Here is a 6,008-nt window from a genome sequence, read left to right on the forward strand (position 1 = left end):
CCCCCATCACCCACCCACCCAATGTCTTCTACACCTTTGTCCATCCTAACCCCAACCCATTCCCCACACTCATTTTTTTCTCCACCCCTCTCCCACCCCATCAATCGTCTTTCAAGATTTTTCGCTACCCTTTTTCATTGCAACGACATAAATCGTGATTCTTTTAATGGGTTGAAATTTTTTTCCTGAAGTTTCTTTGTATTAAAGTTCGTGTTTTTGTCCATAGCATCATCAAAATTATTTCTCCATTCAAGGAGTTCAAGTTTTAAGAGATGGTGGATAAAAAATGAGGAAGAAAAAAAATAATTAAATGAGCCTTTCACGCGTTGGTAGTGAGTGTGTTACACTCACTAGGACATGTCAGTAAAAAGTGTTAAATGACACAACGATACATGACATGAGGTGTCTAAAATGAACAAAGCTTAGTTAAGGTGTCTAAGTGAAAATTAAGTTTAGGGGGCCACCGATGGGTTAGGCCTTAATTATACTTAGTATGCTCATGATCATGCCAGCAGGGTTAGCTTGGGATCACTTGTGATCCTAGATCCCGTGTTCGCGTATCGGGGATAGCTCGAGGTCTCATAACTTGATAGAGAAACTTGTAACACCCCGCATCCAAAACAGACCAGATTTTAGTTTTCCAAAAATTAAAGGTGCAATCCACGGTCACCATCTACAGACTTTAGTCTGATCTACGGCCCGTACTTTAGCTCTGTAGTTGACATCTGCAACTACTCCCAAAGTTAGCTAAAAAAATAGAGTAAGTCTCGACCCACGGACAGACCTACGCTATGTAAGTAAGACCACGGTCCATGTTCTATGTTCATGGATTGAGACACCTCTTACCCAACCTCACAAGAGATGAACTACGGATGACCAACACAGACCGTCGTTCGATCTATGATCCGTAGGTCTGACTGTAGGTGAAATTAGCAGTTAGTTAAGGGGAAATTGTTGATTGGGTCAACATCAAATGGTCATAACTATTAGAACAAAATGAATTAGGTGACCTATGACCTATTATATGATATATAATTTAATCTTCTTTCCAACGCGTCCGAGTTTGCTAAAAGTCAACCTCCGAGTAAAACGTTATGCCCATTTTAGTGAAGGCCTGTCGAAAAGACTCAAACGGTGGACTGTCTATTGAACGACGGACCGTCAGTTCAGGTCGTCGGTTGCTCCTATAAAAATTATTTCGGGGGTCTTTTTGTCTTGTCCTAGTTTGTTTAACTACTAAGATACGTCATTTAAACCCTAAATCATGAGATTTTTGTCAATTTAAGCGTAGAGACATAACTAAAACTTACCTAAGTCAAATCATTAATCAAAACATTGGAAAATTAGAAGCAAGAAAGGAGAAAAAAATCAAGAACCCTAGTTCAAGAACGCAGCAAGGTTCCATCAGTTCTAGCCCCAAAATCTAATCATTTCCGTTGATTTCATCACCAGATATGTGAGATTTCACTAGTGGGTTCCTTTTACCCATTAGATCCCTATTTTTCAGTCAGTTTCTTGATTCACATATCATGACTAGACTTAGGGTTTCTTGAATGTTAGAATTTTTTTGTTCTTACATAATAGAATGATCCAAATAAGATTATTATGTTAATATTTAGTTTATCGCATGAATTTCATAACCCTAGATATGTATTCCTTTAGTTCTTGAATCACACATGCTAAGTCAGATATTTTAGTTATTCAGTTATGCATGCCTCAGTTATTAATGCATCATGATCATATTAATTGTTGCATTATTAGTTTGCATGTTCAGTTTGAGCTATCCAATATTTATAGAAACTCAATCATAATCAGTTAACTACTTAAATCATTGGAAGTAGCATAACACCGAGTTGGACTATGATATAGCATACCCATATAGTCCCAGAACTACTAGCAGAGTAGGTTGTAATTCCCCTCTGTGGGCATCAGTTTAGTGATCACGCTAGTATGTCTTTATACCTCTGGCAGGGTATATTGGGTCCTCTCGATAGGGCTTATACATTAAACTCCACATTTAGCTCATGTGGTTTATTATCGATTATTAGTAGCTCCCACAATTCCGTTAGACTCTATTGCATTAACCATATTTTCAGTTCAGTTGTATTCAATCTCAGCATGTTATATATTTGGTTACTGCATCCAGTTAGCTCAGTATTTAGTATATCATGTTCATAATATTTTACTTGCTTTTGTGTTTGTTCAGTTATGTATTATTTCAGCTTTACTCTATCCTACATGCTCAGTACCTTTCAAGTACTAAAGCATATGTATGCTACATCTTCTCGTGATGTAGATTCATGTTCAGAGCATCCAGATCACGCTTAGATCGGTTCTCGATCTCCAGTTCGGCAGAATCGGTAGTGAGTCCTCATTCTTCGAGGACAGTAGCCATGTGTTTCTTTTCTGTATTTTAGTCCTTTAGTTTACGTTTTGCTAGACTTAGTTGGGGCCTGTCCTACCATTTCTAGTCAGATAGAGGTTATTCTCAGACATCGTTAGTTTGAGCTTAATGTTGCGTTAGTATCTCTTTGTATTGAACTCATCAATTTTTATATATCTCAGTTACAGCATATGAATATTCCCCATATTTTCATCTTACTTATGATATAGCTTCTACACCACGTTATTATCTTTAATATGCTTATGATCAAGCAAGTAGGGTTAGCTTGGGATCACTTGTAGTCCTACGTCCCGTGTCCGCGTCTTGGGGGTATCTCGGGCATGACAATACCAATAGTTGAAAAACAGAAAATTACAGGAACAATAAAAGATAACTTAATTTTGTTGCAGAGATTGTTATTAGATGATATTATTTAATAGGCTTTGTAGCCCTATATAAGTTTACATTTTATGGAATCATATTCCACTAAACAACTAATGTAATTCCACTAAACCAACTCACCTAAACATTAGGAACACAATTCTGCAATACTATACAATAGGAAAACTATCACGAGTAAAAATAAAACAACTACCAACTAAAAGCTAAAATATAGTCATACTGTAGATTTAGTCAAACTAAATAATAGGGGCTGATGTTGTATCAGAGAGGGAGTATTATTTTAATTCTGTTAAATGAAATTTTCCTATACACCTTGTACTTAACTTGAGATATCAAAATATAAATTCTTCTACACAGTAAAACTATATCATATTGCCTTTAAAATTATAGGAAAAGTGATAAGTAGGAATAGTCTAATATCTTATATGAAAGAAGAAACTTAGGAGTTATTGTTATTTTTCACTCAAGAAGTTACCGCCCACATATTTTTGTTCATCAATTGTGTGAATATGTAGAAAAACACTAATTTGACTTAAGATTAACACTGAAAGTCGTTTTCTTCTCAAATAATATTTATCTGATTGGCTATTAGATTTTAACTTAATAACTGCTTTAACTTAAGACAAACATTAAATTCTTTGAGTTATTTTTTTCCTTTTTCTTTTTGTTGATCTGTATATTTCTCAGTTCATTGAATCTAACTTCCAATTCTAGTAATTTGCATCATTTAATTTCATGGTCCGCAATAAGGTTGTAATGAAGAAAATGGAGGATCCAGAATCGCGTAAACAGTTCTACTCAAAGCGGAAGGATAACATTGTTGATTGAAGGACATATTGGAGCCAATATGTGGATGAGAAGGGAATTATAAAGAAAATAGGTGGATGAAGTGTAGTTTTGCACCATTTCAAATACTTCGAGGGTATTTTAGGCCCTTTTCTGTTATACAAAAAAAAGGAGCTTAGGAGTTATTGTTATATTCCACTCAATAAGTTACCGCCCACAGATTTTTGTTCACTAATTGTGTAAATATGTAGAAAAACACTAATTTTGACTAAAGATTAGCAATGAAAGCCGTTTCCGTTTCAAAAAAAGAATTATTTGATTGTATATTAGATGGTAACCTACTTTAAAATGGAACGCTATTGAATTAAATTCTTTGAGTTATTTGCATCATTTAATTTCACGGGTCGCATTAAGGTTGTAATGTAAAATATTGAGGATCCAACATCTTGTCAATAGTTCTACTTAAAACACAAGGATATCATTGTTAAGAAGTGAAATGAGTGAGTTGGGGGTTTTATATGGTACACATATTACACTGGTAATGTTTTCTCCAACTGGTGAAGTGACCAACTATTTTAGCCGAGAAAGGTCAATGAAATTTCTAGAATGATTATCTTTCTTATGTTTGAATGTTCTATGTTCTATTTATGATACAAAATGTGATGTAATATCTTTTGATTGCTCAGTTTTGAGGATATCATGATCAATGCAATGAACCAGCCTGATGAACTGAATCGACGGTATGATTATTTCAATATGTCAAATTCACGAATTAGACTTTGCCAATTTAATTCAACTGATAGACACAAATGTTTTTTTGGTTGAAGATCCACTCCAAAACCAAATGAAGATGCACTAAATTTTGTCCATCTTTTACTGATGTTTGGAGTTTCATCTGACCTTGACTTTTATTTTGCAGCATTTGATGCAGAGTCTCGCACAAGCAAAATCTAAATGAGAAATGATTGAAAAGATTGCTATGTATGAAAGACACTTTACTATTCAAGAGTTCTTTTCTTTAGATTAATTTATTTGTGTGGTACTTCTCTACGTGATAGAATATTTTTTGTTATTTTTGTTAGATATTTTTACGATGCTGATGATTCGAAAATGTGCTTTAGTGTTAAGGTAAGTCTTGATGTTTCCACACTAGTGTTGATTTTGTATACTTAAAAACTCTTGGGATTATCACTCTAATAGGGAAATATTTAGAAGAGGGATCACCTTCAATCTGTATTTACAAGCCTATATTTATCATTACTAAAAACTCGTCACGTGATATTTTTTAATGTATTTTCATAATAGGCTCATAAGGAGAAGCTCAATGACCTCAAACAAACACTAAGTGTAGAACATGAGAAAATAAGGTTGAAGATTCTTCACTTTAGTTTTTGATATTCTAAAAATGTCCTCTTTTATACGACTTGTTTCCTTGGATCGGGCAGCTCTTATGAACCACAAGTGGAGAATATCAACACAGTCGAAGAAACGGATGCATATAAGCAGTATCTTCTGGGTTCTATGGAACGGATTCAACGATCCAAAGTGAGCATATCGCAAGGATGCATTTTTTAACTTCTATTTTTATTAGGGAAAGAGACTCTAAATAAACTTAAAGATCATTACTTGACTCACCCTCCTCCAATACACACATACACAAAATGGCACCAATTTGATAGTTGAATTAAGATCGACATAATCATGTTTTATATTATTCTTACCAAGCAAAACTCTTGGATAACCAGGAATTTCTCAAGAGAAATGAAAATGTCGCGGTCAGACATTTTTTTGTTGTGTCATATTTGAAAGAATACTCAATTGTTTTTCAAACATCTTGTATGAAATTAACTATTAACATTATGATTTCTAGATGGCTTCGGTAACACATAGGATATTGCTTGTAACGAATAATCTTTATGATCAAACTAGATCACCATATGGTATATATATTAGTAAATCTATGCAATAACTTACAGGCTTCAGTCTCAAACAAGTTGATGTGAAATCCGCACTCCTTCATTTTAACTTAGAGGAATATACTGAATTTGTTTTCCTAAATTTGTAGGAACCAGTAGGGGATGGAAGATTTGAGGAGTCAAATTGGATTACTGTGGAGAGGTCGTTGCATGTGTCCAACAGATTCAACAAGGAATTATGATATAGTAGTTTATTTATAAAAAACTTCGTAGAATGAATAAAATGCACCTACCAAGCAAGCAAGAATATAAATTATGTTGCATATGCATATTATCAATACAAATTTAATAGTTCTTGTATGATATCAAAACATAGATATTGTGTTTTGAAATAGAAAACAATTTGGTTTGTTTGATATGGTCTTTATTTTAATTTGATAACTTTTACATCCTCATAGTTTATAAAGTTTTTGTTAATTTTCTAAATCTTTAAACTTGAAGTGTATATATATATATATATA

The 6,008-nt window shown here is 33.7% G+C and overlaps 1 pseudogene; it reads left to right on the forward strand.

The window, feature by feature from the left end:
* LOC114077627 overlaps positions 1-5,729 on the forward strand; it is an 11,609-nt pseudogene extending 5,880 nt beyond the window's left edge.
* Positions 5,730-6,008: the final 279 nt, after the last annotated feature.

Source organism: Solanum pennellii, chromosome 6 (assembly GCF_001406875.1).
Source record: "Solanum pennellii chromosome 6, SPENNV200".
In the NCBI taxonomy this organism is placed as follows: domain Eukaryota; kingdom Viridiplantae; phylum Streptophyta; class Magnoliopsida; order Solanales; family Solanaceae; genus Solanum; species Solanum pennellii.